Here is a 19,458-nt window from a genome sequence, read left to right as displayed (position 1 = left end):
TAAAGCTACACACAGACACACACAAACACACATATACATATATACACAGTGTGCACATATACACATACACACATCATACACACATACACATACACATATATGCATATCCCTATATACACATGCACACACACATACACACACGGTATATGCACACGTACCCAAATGCACACACATGCACACATATACCCACAAACATACACACATATGTACATATACCTATATATACAAGTGCGTACACATACTTACACACACTGTATACACACACATACACACCCACATACACATATATACATGCACACATACATCCAACATACCGATAAATATACCCCATACATATACACATATGCATATATATACAGCTACATACATGTACTGTACATACACACACATACATACACCCACATAAACTTACACACTTACATACAGATGCACACAAATACTCACATATACACGAATACATATACTGATTAACTCATGTATACATATATAAACATGCACATACATAAACCACACACACATACACACATGCATGCGTGCACGCATACATCCACTCACATAAACACACATACAAATATGCACATATTCCCACATACACACACATGCGCATCCTCACATAAACACATATACACACTCACATACATACACCTACATATATTTACATACACACACAATTTACCCCTTCACGCAATGAATGGGAAAAGGTAAGTCTTAAGACACAGAGCTGTCTCCAAACTTTATTCACTGTATCTCTTCATCAAGTCAGGGTTAGCCTGGTTGAAGGCAAATAATGTTTAGACACCTCTATAAATTAAGCACAGGATTTAGGGGCCAAAGCAGAGGGGGAAGGGGACAAGAGCCAGAGTGGCATGGGGGCTTACCTGCTGCCACCACAGCTCTGCGCTCTTCCCTTCTTCTCCTGTATTCACAGCTGTGGCTCCCTCCAGCCTCTCCTGGAATTTGACTAGTGAGCCCCGTATCCACTCTGTACTAAACAGCATGTTTAGGCGGAGCAGGCGTGCTCTGGTTCTCTCTCCTCTTAACATCCCCTGAAGCCTCCAGGACCCTGCGGTGGGCTCAGTTCAACACAAGGACATGATTTGCTCAATGGCTGGATTATGAAGGTAGAGTTGCCACCGTGCTCATCCTCGGAACTTCGTGTCCAGCAATGTAGAGCTGGGCACGTAGTCCCCACACAATGTACATCTCTTACTACTGTGGGGCTTAGTTTCCTCATCTTTAACTAGAGGTGATTAAAATGTTTAACTCACAGAATCTCAATGTTAGGATATGTTCAATGAATTTAAACACTTAATGTGTCAACTCTAGGCTATAACAAATCTCCTATAGGTGATATTCATTATCGTAACAATTGTTATAATAATATTATCAAATGCAGCATTCTAAAAGGCTTCCCTGGTAGCTCAGATGGTAAAGAATCCACCTGCAATGTGGGAGACTTGGGTTTGATCTCTGGGTCAGGAAGATACCCTGGAGAAGGGAATGGCAACCCACCCCAGTATTCTTGCCTGAGAATCCCCATGGACAGAGGAGCCTGGAGGGCTACATACAGCCCATGGGTTCGCAGACATGATTGCTAACACTCACTTTCACTGGTCTTTTACAAAACAATTGTGATGTGTAAAAACACCTAAAGCTCTATTTTAACCAATTCCCTCAATGAAATAAAAATTACATGTAAAGATTAAGAATATTTTGTAAAAAAATAATATTCTCATTCAGGGTAGAAATAAATAGTTCGGAGAACAGGGGACTGTGGTAGTTTTTATTTTATTCAATAATCCAGGTTGTGTATGGACCAAAATGTGTTTTCTAACATTAAATACAATATGTCCTAGTTTCAACATTGTTAATAAAAATTTTTCTCCTTTGCTTACTGATCCTTTTGAATATAAACCTCTGGGTGGAGAAACCATAGGTCTCTAAAATCCTGCCAACTTTGAGTTTTAAGACGGTTTTTTCCTCAGCATAAAGGAAGCAACCATAACCCTGGAGGGGGGAGACAGCACAAAGACTGAATCTATTAGAGAAAGGTGATGCCAGAGGGACACATACAAACTTCACTGGGATTCAGATTTTCATTTATAGAACGAAGTGGCTGGCCAACATGATTTCTAAGGAGCTTTCATTTCTAATAAGCCATAAGTTCATTTAATACATCAGCTTGGTTGAATTTAAAATTTCACCAAACTCAGATTCACCAGTTGTTAGGATAAAATATAGCTCTCCTGACTTTACTTAGGAAGCTAGCCTTCTGGTCTTCTGAGCTTCTATTTTCTTAGCTGTCAAATGGGTTGAGCAGAAGACTGCAGAGCCTCTGAGGCAGCCTGGCTTATCATGAGGAAGGGCAGAATGGTGCCCAGTTTAAAAGAGAGACCCATGCCAGAAAGTCAAGCCAAAACTACTAAGTGTGTGTGTGTGTGTGTGTGTGTGTGCGTGCATGCTCAGTCATGTCCAAGTCTTTGCAACCCCATGGACTCTAGCCCATCAGGCTCCTCTGTCCGTGGGATTCTTCAGGCAAGAATACCTGAGTGGGTTGCCATTTCCTTCTGCAGATCTTCCCAACCCAGGGATCAAACCCACATCTCCTGTTTCTCTTGTATTGACAGGCAGATTCTTTACCACAGGCCACCTGGGAAGCCCCAACTCCTCCTGTAGTCAGCAGTTAGGTAGCCTGTAAGCCCTTGCAGTGTTCTGAGAGCCCTGTACTCAATGTTATGTGTAGACAAGTTCTTCAATATAAAATGACATTGCTTCTGCACTGATTATATGTCTGTGTGTGTGTGTGTGTCTGTGTGCACGCAATCACATGTGTGAACACAGGCAGGCATTGTATATTTGGAACTATTTTACTGAAGAATGTCCAGCCAAATATCAGAATTATGACATCACAAAGTATTATGCCAATTTTACAGGTGGTTGAAAATTGCCTACAAAGTCTTAACCCAAAGATCTTCCCAGAGGCCAATCCGAGGACTCTGTCTCCTGCTTATTCATGCATAAATGAGCCCTTATGAAGCACACAGTAACATCTTGAGAATGAAGTAACAGATTTTCAAGGAGCAGAGATTGCAGGACCAACATAAAACTAAGCAGGTCCTATGCTCCCATCAACCACACCTCCACAGAAAACCCAATCTGAACTATAAAATATGGCACATTCCCCCCAAAGAGCCATTTAACACTAAGGGCCAGAAATCCTCCAAATAGAAAGATTACCAAAAAAGTCCCCAGTGTTACATCTAAAGATGCAAATGAGACCTCGTATATAATACCACGTCTGGCTCCACGGATGGTACCCAGATTCCCACTCTCTGCATCCCAGCCTGGTGAGGACCAGTAGCACTGCTCCAGGCTGTGCCCTCCTCGTTTGTTCTAACCACGGAGAAGATGAAGAAGCCCAGTGGGTATTTTCAATCATTCAGCCTCCTCACCTCCAAACTTAAGAAAAAGAAGTGGGGTAAGGAGAAGGTTAACACACCAACTTTTTCTTCCTCCTTCTCTAAGCTTTTCAAATGGAAAAGAAAGGGGAAAGGTGAGATGTTTTGGCTGATATCCAAGCCAGGAAAGAAAGATCTAAGGTCCAGCTAGGAAGAGTAGAGAGCAGACTCCCTTCTATCCAGAGGTGAATAATGAGACATTTCTGCTTGCCAATAGAATCTGAAGCAAATATTTATTTACTGAGTAGCTGCCCAGGCCTCTGGGGTTCTTAGGAGAAAGAAACTAGTTTATTGACCTCCAATTGGCTGTTTTGAGAATCCAAACATAGAAAGCTCTGTGGGTAAGAACCAACCTCTCTCTGCCTTTGTTTTCCAGTCTCTGGGTAAGAACTAGCAATGAGAAAGATGACTCCTTAGAGCTGGGGCCATGGAGCCCAGGGCCCTGATCACAGAGTACATGAGCATCCCCTTGCAAGGAGAGAAACCAAGAGGATTTTAGAGAGCTGCAGGTCTTGCTGGAGGCCTCGGATGAGCGGCAGAACCATGACCAGGACAGCAAAGGTGAGTCCATGCTGAGCGGGATTCATTGTACCCAGACAGGTCTTCCTAGCTGGCGAAGTGATAAAGAATCTGCCTGCCAATGTAGGAGTTCAATCCCGGGGTCAGAAAGATCACCTGGAGGAAGAAATGGCAACCCATTCAGGTATTCTCACCTGGAGAATCCCATGGATAGAGGAGCCTGGTTGGCTACAATCCGTGGGGTCGCAAAGAGTCAGACACAACTGAGCAACTGAACACGAGCGCAACAGTGAGAGACAGGGAATGCAAGAAGTCACGTGGCAGCTGAGCCCCAGAGACATACAGGGCTGAGTTAGAAAGACGTGCATTACTCTAGAAAGGGGATGCCACTGGTAGTAGAAACAAAGCCATTGCCACTGGAGGATGGAGTCGCGGGGCGGAAAGGAGGGAGGGACTCCTTTGCTTTCTTTCAAGCAATGGCTGACAGGAGGCTACTGTGGCAAAGCAGGGAGCCACAGGCTGAGTCTGGGGAGAGTTCAAATCAGGCTTCTGGATGAGTTTTGGCAACCAGATGCCCACTCAGAGTGAGTGTTCGGTGACTGACCCTTTACTTGGAATCTTCCTCTGGGTCATTTAGCAAGGGAGCAGAAAATGTAACAGATGTAGAATAACTTTGCTGGGGAAAAATACTCCAGGGAAGTTGTTCTGGAGTCCATAAAATCTGATGCTGTGATCAGTAGATTATTTTCAGCCATGTGGCCACAAACTGCACCTGGCTAAATTTAGAGGAATTTGATTTCTAATGATGGAAAATTAATTTAGTCCAAAGGTTGTAAATTAATGGTCCAGGGCTAAAGTAGAGCTGGCTCCAGAAACATTATCTTTCTATGTATATTATTGGACTCATCTTCCAATTCAACCTAGTCCCCGTCCTTCCCTATTGTGATGTATGTTACTCACCTGCTGGACACTGTAGGTATTTGAACCTGTCGTTGGCTGTGTTTTTACTCCAATTTCTTTTTCTTGAATCGATGAGGACACCGAGACCCAGAGTTGGGGCAGAGATGCTTCTTTTTTGAGCTTCCCAGGTGGCACGGTGGTAAAAAAAAAAAAAAAAATCTGCCTGCCAATGCAGGAGACTCAGGAGACATGGGTTTGATCCCCTGGAGAAAGAAATGGCAACCCACTCCAGTATTCTTGCCTGGGAAATTCCATGGACAGAGTCTGGCAGGCTACAGTCCATGAGACTGAAAAAAGTAGGACATGACTGAGCATACACACACACACACACCATGCTTCTTTTTTAGGGCATTTTTTGTTGTGATGTGTTCCCTCCTTCCTGGTAAATAAATATCTATATCTTTCTTATGACTCCAAGGTTCTTAGTTCTGGACTAAGAATTGAGTCATTCTCTGCCTGGAAATTGGAAGATAGCACCATTCCCTCCTGTGCACTGGCTTTGAGATGGCATTGTTCCTCTGTAGATCGAGCCCCTGGTAAATACCCAAGACCTAAGTAAGCATTTCCACCTGGGTCCTACTGACCTTTCCCTCATTCATCAAGTTTCACCTTGTTGTAAGAAAGGTAATAGCAGTTTTCCTCTCTTCTGTTCTCACAATTCATCACCTGATCCTCAATTGAAGCCTATTACCTTTGACAGAATCATAAAGAGTTGTTTCCCTTTTTTCAAACCTCAGTTGAAGCAAATACCCCCATTCAAGCTTTATGACTGGCTTCATCTCCAGTATCACCTGTTAAATACCCATCTTGGCTACTATGTTACCAGCAAGCTGTTCAGAGTTGAGTTTGTTGTTGCTGTTGTTAATTAGCCTCGATCTTGTATAATAATAAAAATTAAAAAAAACCTAGCTTTTCCTTCCTGTAGGGGAAGAACACAGTTTCTGTGTGTGTCTCCATTTCCCTTCATGGAGATGCTTCACTTTTGATGCTTCATTTCATTTCTGGCCCTCAAATGTATGAAGGATTTTTCCTGGAAGCAAGGTTCTGACGCCAGCTGGGTGTCCTACTATTCAACCCAATTCTGACACTGCCTACCAAGAGATCATGTCAGACCCCACAGGTTAAGGGCTCGGTTGCATAAGACTGTCCCCAACTCACACAAGTCAGTGCACACACACACCTCAGATGCTCATCACAGGTCAAGGTTGTTACTTCTGCTTCCAACCAACCAGCTGTAGAGCATCAGTTCCAATAATACTTTCTTTGTGTTCACTTAATTTGCTAGAGCGGCACACAGAGGGACCCCCACTGATGCTTACCAGTCAAGCATAAAACAACAGATAAAGGATACAGCTTTACACTCAGAAAGAAGAGATGTATAGGTGGAGGGGACGTGGCACTCCCAAGCCCTCTTCAGACATACCACTCTCCAGCACCTCCATAGTCACCAACTCCAAAACTTGTTGAACTCTGTACTTTAGGGATTTTTATGGAGGTTTCAGCATAGAGGCATGAAAGATCATTAACTCCACGTTTAGCCCTTCTCCCTTCTGGAGTGACCAGCACTTCATCCAGGATCCCATCCATAGTCACCTCATTAGAGCAAAGGAGGCCCCTCTCACCCAGGAAATTACAAACTTTACTGTATCAGGAACCAGGATCAAAGATGTTCCTAGTACTCTCATCACCCAGGAAGTTACAGGACTTTCAGAGCTTCCAGGTGGCTCAGTGGTAAAGAATTCACCTGCTAATGTTCAATTCCTGGGATGGGAGGATCCCCTGGAAAAGGAAATGGCAACCCACTTCAGTATTCTTGCCTGGAGAATCCCATGGACAGAGGAGCCTGGCGGGCTACAGTCCATGGGGTTGTAAAGAGTCAGACACGACTGAGAATGCACACTCCTACGCTCCTGGAGCCCCGTGTCAGAAACTAGAGGCAGAAACCATACATATTTTGTACTATCTCACACCCTGGTACCCTTTACTACCCCAAATTGAGAGGTACTTGGACCGCATGTTATGCATATGGGACTTGCTTAAAGGCCGTAGCCTGGGTGTCCATCAGCCACAAGAGCTGCACTCTTAAGGGAACTTTCAGAGACAGGCCGGAAATTGGCCTATCGTTCTGATCTCACAGCATCCCTTTCATGTGTGCCTCCATTATTTGATCAAAAAACAAATGATATCTTTGCTGCTTAAATGAATGAATAATTGAAAGAGTGAATGGATAAGCCCATAAATGAATTTATGAACAAATAAACAAAAGAAAACAGCGAACAAGTGGGATTATACTGTAATGGGTCAGCTGGATTGTTCAAACTGTCAATTGTATACTTTTATAGTTTAGAGGAGAAAGATGCTGAGCATTGCTCATGGTAGTCCAAGAGGTTTATTGCAGTAAGAACATTTAGAATTCAATTCATTATCATCCTTGCACCCTGATGTCACTTGTCATTTTCGTGTGCTCTGAACTGAAATCGCTCAGACACAGGAAGAAGACCCAGGTCTCTGACTTCCCAGGTCAGTGGATCCCCCACCACTCCAGAGCCTTTTTCCAGCTGAAAAGTTGCCAGAGAATTTCTGAATCTAGTGGTACAGGCATTCCAATAGCCACTCCGCATCTCTGTTTTGAAAGTACTCATTTCTTTTTGTTTCCTAATGCGGGCACCGATCTATGAGAGATAATGCACCTTTTAAACAAAAATTTTGCCTGGCACTGTATTCTCAGAGAACAGTCAATAAATACACATTTCTCTAAAACACATATAAATGGCAGAAAAATGATTATCTATCAAGCTGGTTTGGCACCAAGAAAAAAAAAGTTGGCATTACTCCTAATGGTCAATAGTCCGGAGTCATTCAAAAACCTGAAACCTTGACCTCAAAGCTATGATCTTCTTCAAGGAAAAGTGACTGTTTAACCAAAGGACAGATGAGAAGGAGCAGGGAAATGGAAATGTTTGGGGCTACAAATGTTTCTGAGACTGAGTAATAGAGTTGAGCAGGGGAGATGATCAGCCATTTGACAAATCGAGAAGTAAAATTAGAGTTACCAAGCTCACTGGTCCACTGATGGCTGTGGGCGTGTCCTCTGCACCACCCACCAACTCCAGAGAGGCCACCGTGTACCCAGAGCCTTCGATCCAACCTGGGCCAACTTTGCGGTCCCTTCACAACGACTGACAGCTTGACAGACAGATGGCTCACATATCAACAGCCCTGCCACCTCACTGGTAATCCCTCAGCACGTTCAGAAAGGACCCAAAAAATGTCTATTAGAGGAAACAAAGGAAAGAAAAAGCGGCTCTTCCTAAAAAGAGGGTCATAGGATTTGCTTTGGTTTGAGCCCTGCCTTCCCTTCCTTTTAATGCCGTTAGAGATTTGGGCTCTTTTGCTAGCCTAACCTTGACCTAGGGGTGTTTGACAGTCTGCAGATCAGTAAGGGCTGTTCAGCACCCAACTAGTTAACCAGTGGGTGGCTTGACTGCATCCCTCCTTCACCTGGCTGTCCCAGTCATGCCCCAGAAGCGTGGACTTCACCATGAACTAAAGGTCCATATGACTGAGCTGTGTTCTCCCAGCCTGTGGCTCCTAGCTCATCTCCCTGAGCAAGGAGCCCTCTAAATCCCCAGAGACAGTCTGTGTCTGATTTGATTGGTTACAATCAGTGGCTAAAAGACTGAAAATAGATGAGGCACTCAAATAGTTCTTGAGTGAATGAAAGGAAGAATGGATGAATGAATGGGAATTCCTGGGATACTCAACTGAAAATCACTCCAGTGAACTTGCCACGTCACGATTTAGCTATCTGGAGGGAATATCATGCTCTGAACCCTCACTTTCTCTCTACTTCATATGGAAGTCACCACTCTGATTTCGTAGTTATTTTTAACTTACTAACGAGCACTTTAGAGCAGAATCTGTTTGTTTCACCTTCATATTACTCATTCAATACATATGTGTTGAATACTAAATGTTCTGACAGTTTTAGAGAATAAAGACATAAATGAAGTCCATACTGTTTCCTTGAGCTTGGATGCTGGTTGGAGGTCGTGATGAGAAGGATGTGTAACCAGATTCAAAAGTGTGGGGAGAAATGGATGAAAAGTAGACAGTTATTGAAATAGCTTATGTGTACTGAGTGCTTGCTGTGCAATAAACAGCATACTACATGCTTTATAAGCATTGTCTCCATCGTTGCAAGACCCCCATGAAAGCAGCATCATTGTGATTCCTACTTTACAGATGAAGAAACCAACTCAGTCTTAGAATCTTTAAGTACGTAGCAAAGTAAAAGAGGCAGATGGTGGGGGGATGAGGGTAAGGTTGAGATTAACAGATACATACTGTATATAAAATAGATAAACAACAAGCATTACTGTATAGCACAGGGAACTATACTTAATTTAAAAAAAGAACCAGAAAGACCTTTCTGACTTGAGAACCAGTTTATTCCCTCTTTATTTCTCCCTCTCATTCTCTCTCTCTCCCTCACATACACATATACGCACACTCTTCTGGCTGAATTTATATTTTCATAACAATAGCTTCTGTATTACTTAGAAACCAGTCTCACATGTATAACTCTTTTATTGAATGAACTGGACTGGATAAAGTGCAATCAAAAGAGTAAATTTATTCTTTCTTCCTGAGTCCCTACAAAATTACTCTGGATTAGTCTTCTCTATCCCTGGGATAAAATTTCAGGAAAGCCTTAAAGCTGTCCAAACTCCTTTTAATCACAAAAGCAGTCTCAGTTCAGTAATCGACTCCAAAAATATCCAGTACACTATAACTGTCGGAATGCCAAACTTCATTCACCTGCAGGATTCTTCTTAAGCCCAAGCCCAAGGCCTGGAGACCTGGAGGGCAGGCAGTGGGTATGCCTGGCTTCCTCTCTGCAGCTTCCCCTGCTCTTTTCCTACATCCCTTCGCCTGCCCCAAACCAGAGACAATTAGAAGGGAACTCAAGCATTTCTCATAGAAAGCACAGTCATAATCTGGATACAGGCACCTTCTGAATAGCAAATGTATAATTGCTAGCCTTTTTGCTATATTTTGTTTGTTGTCTTTTGTTTTTAAAAGCCTCCTGCAGGGACTTCTCACTGGATCTCCCTTGATATAAGCAAATCTTCTCCTGAGACCACCTAGGACTTTTGTTCTAGAAACCCAGCCATCCAGGTCTGATTGTGGGGGTTTTGCTCCTTTCAAACAAAATCCCTATCAAACATCCCCAGACCAACCTGTGGAATTCCCTTGTGGCCTCTGGGACACATGTCCCTTTGCATTAGAAGAGTCATCACTTCCATGAGCCCCTTTGTGCTGGCACTAGGAGACCATCACCAGCCTTAGCTTTAGTCTTCTCAAGGCAGACATTAAATACTATCCTCAGGTTCCTCAAGCTCTCAAGGGCTCCTGACAGGTGCTCAGGGTAGCATCTTAGAAGGTTCCCTTGTTATGCCTTTTTAGCAAATCCACGGCCAGTCTGCTGGCCACGCAACAGACCAAGGAGACAAGGCACTGAGGAAGGATTGGCTGCTTTATTTGGAAAGTCGGGTGTCTGAGAAGATGGCCAATTAGCGTCTCAGAGTACCATCTTATCAGGCTCTGGATGTCAGTTTCTTTTATAGGACAGAGATGGGGGAGGAGGTGAGGAAGTAAAGTAAAAAGGGCATAAGTCTTGCAGAACATCTCCTAGCTTGGCCAACATCTGGGAGGGGATGTGTTAATTTTTTTCTTTCCTGCAGTCATTCACAGCTGGGCAAGGTCAGAATGTATCCCCATAAACTGAACAAAGGCAATTTAGTTTAAACATTCAGGCAGCGGGGCAGGGTTCCCAAAGGCAGACCATAGCCTATGCTTATAGCTATAGAAGGGCTTCCCAGGTGGTGGTAACGGTAAAGAAGCCACTTGCCAATCCAGGAGAAGTAAGAAGTGTGGGTTCATTCTCCGGGTCAGGAAGATCCCCTGGTGGAGGGCATGGCAACCCACTCCAGTATTCTTGCCTGGAGAAGAATCCCATGGACAGAGGAGCCTGACAGGCTACAGTCCACGGGGTCACAGAGTTGTCCACAACTAAAGTGACTTAGCTCACATAGCTATTGAGAACATTCGTTCAGTGATCACAGTAATAGAAGCAAGGGAGAGAAGAGGTTAAAGTGAAAGAAACAGCACCAACATGGAGTCAGATTCTGTTCTCCCTGTTACATCTGGAAGAAAGAAATGCCACAGAACCCTGAAAACTTCTTTCCAGCCTCTCCAGTAAGTGCCCTCTGCAGTTGAGGAGGATGGTCCCTACCTATGAAGAAGTTTGTCCAGACACCCCCCAGCAGCTCCTGTGTAGGGGGGCTAGGACTTCTTTCTGGAAGCAGTTTGGCCTAATGGTATTCTTCTACTTTTCTCTGCTTCTTCTTTTGAGGAGAAAGACTTGGAGTTTGAGCTGTACCACGTTCTTTCATCTTCCTTCTTTCCTGCTTCAGTACATATTTTATCAACAAACAATATCAGCAAGAAGATCAGATGTTCTGTCCACGTGTCTGCAGTTTTGTTCAGTGAGACTTTGAATTTGCTCCTCCCTGTTCCCCCCACATGCCACCACCCCCCACCCCCAAACTAAACAATGAGTCTTAGAGCTTCCTCTTTCCTTCAGAGGCAGGGACAAGCTGCCATTGATCCCCGGTACTGAATTCGACTTCCAGGAAAGAATATAAACCTTCAGCCTTTCATTCTCTCCAGCTCCTCTCTATCAGCCCCTGTGTCAGCAGGGTGCTGTTACAAGAGACTTTATTACATCTTATCCAACTGTTGGCAAGTTCTGAATCTTAAAAGAGAACTGTTTTGTAGTACAAAGATTAGAGTGCTTCACAGAATACTAAAAAGGGAAGGGGAAAAAACTAAGTCATCAAGAAAAGTTTTTAAAAACCATCTCTGCATATGCTTATTTGAAAAGCCTGTGTTATGCACTTAGAATTTACTTTAATTATTAACATTGAAAGAACACGCTCCTTCTAAGCATAGAAACTTCAAAGAGTAAATAGTGATCGGGCTTCACGTACCTTTTTCTTAAAGTGCTATTACAATAGCAGTTGCAGCCACCCTGCTCTTTGGAGGTTTGGTAGCCGTGGTGGTGGTTTGTTTTTTGTTTTACTCAGTGATCGCAAAGTGTTTTATAAGGGAAAATAATCAATAAACTTATACCCATTTGGAACAAACTGAGACAGACCATGACATGGCCCAGGATCATTCTCCAATCCTCAGACAATGTCCTGCTCTTTGTGTGCATCAAAGAAAGAGGAGTTGGCTTCCAAGGAGAGCGTAAGAGGAGGCATCTATGTGTGGCAGCTTGCTAAATGATGATTATCTGAGACATGCCAAGGATTTCAATGCCAGGAGGAGGGGGGTTGATTAGTGAGACTCAAAGGGAGGAGGATGCAAAGAGCTGGTGGAAATGGCACAGAATCCAGCCAGATATATACATACGATCTCAATCCCATGGAGACCCCAAAGCAGTCTCCATCATTGGTATAGCTAAAACCTAAACCCAAGGACACACCAGCCTTCCTTCCCCAGAGACTGGAGATTAACCTGTTAGTAATTTGCTGGTTTCACCTCTTCCCATTCACAGGACTGGGTGGCTGCAGTTAGACCTTTTGGTGTAAAACAATGGCTCAGAAGTCAGAGAAGAAGAATCAGGTAACACTGACCTTGAGAAAGGTCATCATCGTTTTCTAAGTTATGGGGTAATTATCTCCCCATCTATCTTGTATTTGTCCAGGTTTCTTAGCATTCCTTAAACAGCTGCTTTCACCCAGAATGCCCTTCACCTTGTTACCCTTAGCTGAAAAGTTTCTTTGCAACTGTAGTCTCATGACCTTGTCTCTGCCAATTAGACTCCACCCGGATCTCCAAAAAGAAGCTACATAGGAAGATGAAACTTTTATGCTCATACACCCCTGCAGGTTGCCAAAAGTCCTGTCACTAGAAATCCTGGAAATCACCTGCTTGGCTCGGTTGGGAGCCAAACACACAGAGAATCCCTCAGCATCGGTGCTTTTCCATGATTGGATTATTCTGAAGGTGGCAGAAGAATGGAGAAGAAACAGAAGACTTGGACTCGGAGGAGCATTGGCTCACTGATGGATTCATTCAGTAAAAATGTATCAGGCTTGTAAATTCAAAACACTCCCTCAAACAGCCTCACCCTTCAGTGAACTTGATTCTATGCAGAGTTCAGCAGAACAATTATCTAATGAAATCGAGCTTCATCGATTGACAATCTCAGCTAAGCAAACCCTGCACCCTTTTCTCTTGAATCTTTTGCCTTTATTTTAGATAGAAATGCAGAATCTGAGGCCCAGTTATCCTTCCAAAATCACAGGCTCAGCCTGAGTTCAGGACTCTCATTCTTAATAATTACCATTTAACTGATGTCATCATAGCTGCTTTTATTGTCATCAGTAAAAATTTATGGAGGAACCACTGGGGATCTTCTGTTGAACTAAAAGCCTTAAGAATTTTATAACAGAGAGGATGTTCAGTGTGTGCTGTCTAGAAGCTTCAAGAGATAGATGTTACATAGATTAGCTAATTAAAGGCAAAGGTTTGTTTAAGAGCTACAGAGCTGGACCAAAGCTAGAAAAAAAAAAAAAGCTCTCAAGTAATCAGTTATTTTTGATTTATGGAAAATATACTTTCTTCTCCTCTAATAACAAGCAGGAAAATAGCTATTTTCCGTTTCGCCCATAGGGATCTCTGCATACAAATAATTCAAACAAAACTAAACTTTCAAACTTCACGCTTTCCCACGGGAATCATCTTTTATTAGAAATAGTCACATCAAAGGTTTGAATAAATGTGGGGCTTTTTTTAAACACTGCAAGCAATTTACATTTTTGTGTGTACACTCACTAAATGATTCTGATCAGATTCAGGGAATTTATCCTGCCATAAGTGCTATGAAAGTGTGAAACTTCATAACACGATGACATCAACCAATTAGTGACAGAAATTGGCTGGGTGTTCAACTCCCAATAAACTTTGAAACAGATGAATTCCTGATCCAACTCAAGAAATGATAGTAGGGATATGTGTTTATATGGAGCTCTTTCTCTCACAACATCAGGGTCTTTTAAGGATGTACAACTTTCTGACAAATGTCATTTTTAGCAATAATAACCCGACATTTTCTTTAGCACTGTACCAAAGTTTACAAAATGCTTTCTCACCCAATATTTTATTTCTGTCCTCTTTGAAAACTTCCAGTGAGTTTGATCATATTCTTCTTATTTTATGATCAAGAAACTAGAAATCAAACTCGACAAGAATTGCACAGCTAAAACATGGAAGAACAATATTTTGAAGCCAGATTTTATTTGAATATATTGAAATCTATCCTAAGCTTTTTGGGCCTGAAATTTTCAGATGGTTTTTTTTATCAAACAGTATGGGGAGAGTTATAGTGATGGTGTAAAAGGAACCCAGATTATCCAGGATGACAGTCTGTGCATTACAGGTATTCTAAATTAATAGTGACCTTTCTATTAATACATCCCTTGATGCTAAGCAGAATCACATCAATAAAAGACTTAAATCAAATTTCTAACTAATCTTACCCTTCTAACCACTAAACCCATGATATGTGACTAAACTAGCAAAACCCTGAGACTCAGTTCACATCCAGAGCTGACAATCACGGGTATGCACTGGTGCAGCTAGTCTAGTCATTAATGACTAGCATCCTTTCTCATGAACGAACACCTGCAATTAGATATTAAATGTTTTCCATAAGCTTGAAACTCAGCTGAGTTTATGATGCTGTGACTCATGGAACCCTTATAGCACCATTCTGTGATAAGCATCAGCCTAATTTTTTGGTTCATCTTTTACTTTCTTTTACATCTTCAAAGAAACTGCAAATTTACTGAAGATTATGTTCTGTAACTCACCAAGGCTGTAGCTATAGGGACACACGCGAAGAAAAGCAGAAGCCAGCTATATTTAGACGGAGGGGAGTGGCAGTAGGTACTTCATTCTAGGGGCAATTATAACCTATTGTATAGCCATTGTGGGAGAGAATTTTTTAATCTGCTTATCTTCCATTTAGGCTTTATTTGCCTTTGACAAGACCTCTCTCTTAGCAGCATCTTGCATAATACACAGCAGAATGCCAATGAAGCTTGGAGAGCGACGTCCTAGGAATCCTTAGGAAATCATCAATTCCCCACAGGGACTGGAGTCATTGATTCCCTCCTGGGAACTGCCTTTAGAAAGGATGATCTCAGAGGAATTTAGAAGAAGCATTACCTCTGTCAGTAAGCCCAGAGGGGGAAAAAAAAAAGTAGAGACAAATTCCACTCTCAATTCAGTTCAATTCAGCAAGCATTTATGGAGCCTTAACATAGTCATTGGGATTGAAAAGTAGAAGGAGACAGTCCTTGTCCTCAGTGAGTTTGCCGTCTGAGGGTGAGATGAAGGGATGCTGACCTAAACAAGCTGAACGAGTTCCTCAACCTCTTCCTACAGTGTGGACCTACTTTGCCCCCAAAATAAGCCTTCTGCTCCCATTTGGTCCATGGTCCCAGTTTCTTACGCTTGCAAACCGCATTACCCGATGTTGCCACTGTAAGCGTTGATACATCTCAGTGTGGTCCATTGACATTTTCTAGCTGTTCTTTGCTGAAGTCTTTCCTGTTCACTGTAGTTTGTCAGCTCCCCTTTGTCTGCTATGCACGTTTGCTTAGCATCGCAAACATGATAACCACTGCATGAGTGTATGTTCAGTTGTGTCTGACTCTTTGCGATACTATGGACTGTAGCCCGCCAGGCTCCTCTACCCATGGGATTCTCTGGGCAAGGATATTGGAGTGGGTTGTCATTTCATGGGCTCCCGTAACCTTATCCTGCTTCTCCTAATCCCTCACTATCTTCTCTCTCTGTGTTGTGTTTTTCTCAGAAAGGGCAGAAGTACCTAGATTTGCTCTTGTCTTTGAAGTTATTTTAGATCTGGTTTATATTTTGCCTACACATGAACCAAATGTCCTAATAAATAAAGCGACTAGAGGATGAGATTCAGAAAACAAAGAGGGTCTGCATGCTGCAGCAGTGACTTGGAGAAGATGTTTAAGGATCAAGTAAGAAGGATGACTTTGAAGAGGGGGAAAAAATTACAGCTTACTTCCTACCGATAAGTGTGAGCTGTATATGCAGCTCAGAAAATATTAGTTAGATTTTCTTTATTCCCCTGAATTGGAAAATACTAGTTATACGTCTGGGCTTCCCAAGTTGCACTAGTGGTTAAGAACCCACCTGCCAGTGCAGGCGACATAAGAGACATGGGTTTGATCCCTGGGTCCAGGAGATCCCCTGGAGGAGGGCATGGCAATTCACTCCAGTATTCTTGTCTGGAGAATTCCACGGACAGAAGAGGCTGGTGGATAGACACGACTGAGACAACATGCATCCAAGCACAGTTTTCTGTCCATTAAACACACACTCATGTATATATGAACAATACAAATTATATCAATTTTTTGCATTGCCTCTATGTAAGAGGCATTGCCTCTATGTAAGAGGAGAACCACATATATGTCTAAATATTTCAAAGCTTTAAAACAGATAATAAAGTATGTAAAAATCTGCTCTATTCTTCTAACTAAACCTACTCTGTAATGACCTGAAAGATTAGCTTTGAATTTAAAATTGTGGGACTCCTAAGAGTTCTACTTTGCCTCCTGGCAGCAAAGAGAAAATTGGTACCTAGCCTGTACCACACCTTCCCACTCTGGCTCTGACCAACAACACAAAGAGCCTCATAGACAGAGCCTGCACACCCAAGTATCATTCCTACCCATGACCCACAGCCTCCCCTGGTCCTCCAAAGGCCTAGGGATGTGGATATCATAGGTGCAGCACATCCTAAGAAGAACAGACCAGAAGAAAGGGACTTTCAGATGTAGGGAGTGAGCTAAGAGCCATAGAAGTGGGGAATTTGGGGATCCTGAGTAGCCAGAAAATGATCTAGAAAAGAGATAAATGCTCAGAGTATGCAGAATCCTTTGTCTTCATGAACTTCTTGCTCCATGAGGACAGGTACAACTCTACCTCCTCAAAAAGTGGTCCATGAGTTAGCCTCATCCGCATCATGAGGGAGATTCAGGTTGCATTTTCAGGATATGCCCAGATGAACTGAATGCACAGTGATGCTTAAGAAGTGTGGGCTTCCCTGGTAGCACTAGGGGTAAAGAACTCCCCTGCCAGTGCAAGTTAGATGTAAGAGATGTGGGTTTGATCCCTAGGTAGGGAAGATCCCCTGGAGGAGGGCACAGCAACCCACCCCAGTATTCTTGCCCAGAGAATCCCATGGACATAGGAGCCTGGCAGGCTGCAGTCCATAGGATCTCAAGAGTTGGACATGACTCAAGCGACTTAGCACACACACTCTGAAGTGTGGAGCCTGAAAGTGGCCTCTTCTACCTGGGTCTAAGGTTAGTAGTGGCTAGAAGCAGTGTATAGCCTTCTTTCCATCTCTTCCCACCTCAAAGATATTCCTGGAGTACAGAATCAATGACTTGGGATTCGTCATTTACTGCTGACCACGCCCTGATATTGGTTGGTGTCTAACAGTAAATCTGATTTCACCTGAGAGTCATTCAGCCACAAATGAGGCTACCCAGTTATTTTAAGGCCATTTGCCTTTGTCCATGAATACATGTGGAAGAACCTCAGAGATTATCACAAGAAACACAACTTCGATACCAAAGAATGTGCCTCCCTTTGTGACCCCAATGCAAAGTAGGTCAAGAAACTCAAAGATAATCAAGGCATTTTAAATTGGATTCAGTTCCCAGATACCCCATAATGGTTTGCAAATGCAGGCTTATCCCTTCCCCGGTTTAATTCCTTTTGGTAGGTGCAGGTAGAGGGGGGCTGACTTTATTCCCAAATATCCTTGAGTCATGGCCCCTGGACTCCAGTTACTAAAAACACTACAGCATTGATCGGAGCTATGATTCTGAGCTAAAGGGTGTCTATTATTGGAGGACCTTGCTGCTAGGCAACATTAAGAGCGCTAGAGGGACTTTAGAAGGATATTAAGAGGCCCTAAGATATGAAACAGTTCCCTTGACTGCCGTGACTTCAATACACAGATCCCTGAATGAGGAAAGGTAGAGAGTAGTGCAGACACCCTTTAAGAAAATGAAGACCCTGATGTAGAAGATTCTGTATTTTAGATAGGTGCCTTCCAATCTGTGGACAATTTGATGCTGAGGTTGGGGGAAGGATCAAAAGGAATTGACCTCAGGTCTTAGACAATTATATCTCTGCCACGGGTACCTCTTTCAATTGAGGTAAGCCAGAAAGGCTGTTTTTGACATCTCTGTGTTCTTATCTTTTATAAGAATTTCTTTTATAAGAAGTTTATTTATACATGTTCCCCAAAGCACAGAAGTTGTCATCTGCATTTTTTCCAATTCACAACCAAATAGAGACATTTGGAAGGTTGAATTTTTGTTTTGATATTTAGAGTGGGAAAGCATGTTCCAGAAAGTCCATCTTTAGAGAAATGACTAATTATTTGATTAGCGTCATTACTAATAGAACAGGTTGACATAACTCAAAGTGAAAAGTAGAGAATGATCAAGATCATTTTTAATTCAGCCCAAATGTGCACTAGAACGTCTGCCTTAAAATCCCAATGCCTTACATCAGAGATTCTCAAGGAATGAACCCCATAGCCAATAGCTGAGACCCCCCCATATGTGTGTGTATGTTACTTGCTCTGTCATGTCCGACTCTTTGCAACCCCATGGACTGTAGCCTGCCAGACTCCTCTGTCCATAGAATTCTCCAGGCAAGAATACTGGAGTGGGTTGCCATTCCCTTCTCCAGGAGGTCTTCCTGACCCAGGGGTCGAACCTGGGCCTCCCATATTGCAGGCAGATTCTTTACCATCTGAGCCACAGGGGACCCCCCCCCCCCAGACCCCCTGCACTGGACAGTTTTAGTTTTCTAGACCGAGCTTTCATGTACCTCTAAGAACACTTTTATCCAAGAATATTGGCAGGCCATTTTCAAACAGGAGCATGTCCTCAAAGACCTGCGTCACCAAAGCACCCTCCCAAAATCCAGCTGGGGTTTGGACATCCCTAGCTCAAAACTCCTATATTCCAGGCTTCCCAGCATCATTTGTGCAGATACAATTATTTCAATCACCATTAAAAAGGAGAAAGGAATTAAATTAGCTTGCCATCTTTTTACATGTTTCTGAAGAACATGTCACCTGTCACTCGGAATGAGAAGTGCTTCTCTCTCTCTCTCAGGATGTGGTATAATGAGGTCTCTCTCTGAGCTCTGAATGCAGAAATGTATTTATGGCACAAAGGGAGATTTATGTATTTTCTAAAAATCCTGGCAGCCAATAATAGCCTTGACTGACTCTCTAGGGCTCCAAATGCAACTAAATTGTATTTGGGTATAAATCTAGATGCATTGTAATCTTAGACTTGTTTTCCTCCATTAAAGG

Source organism: Bos indicus, chromosome 29 (assembly GCF_029378745.1).
Source record: "Bos indicus isolate NIAB-ARS_2022 breed Sahiwal x Tharparkar chromosome 29, NIAB-ARS_B.indTharparkar_mat_pri_1.0, whole genome shotgun sequence".
Classification (NCBI taxonomy): domain Eukaryota; kingdom Metazoa; phylum Chordata; class Mammalia; order Artiodactyla; family Bovidae; genus Bos; species Bos indicus.
Note: the sequence above shows the minus strand (reverse complement) of the source record.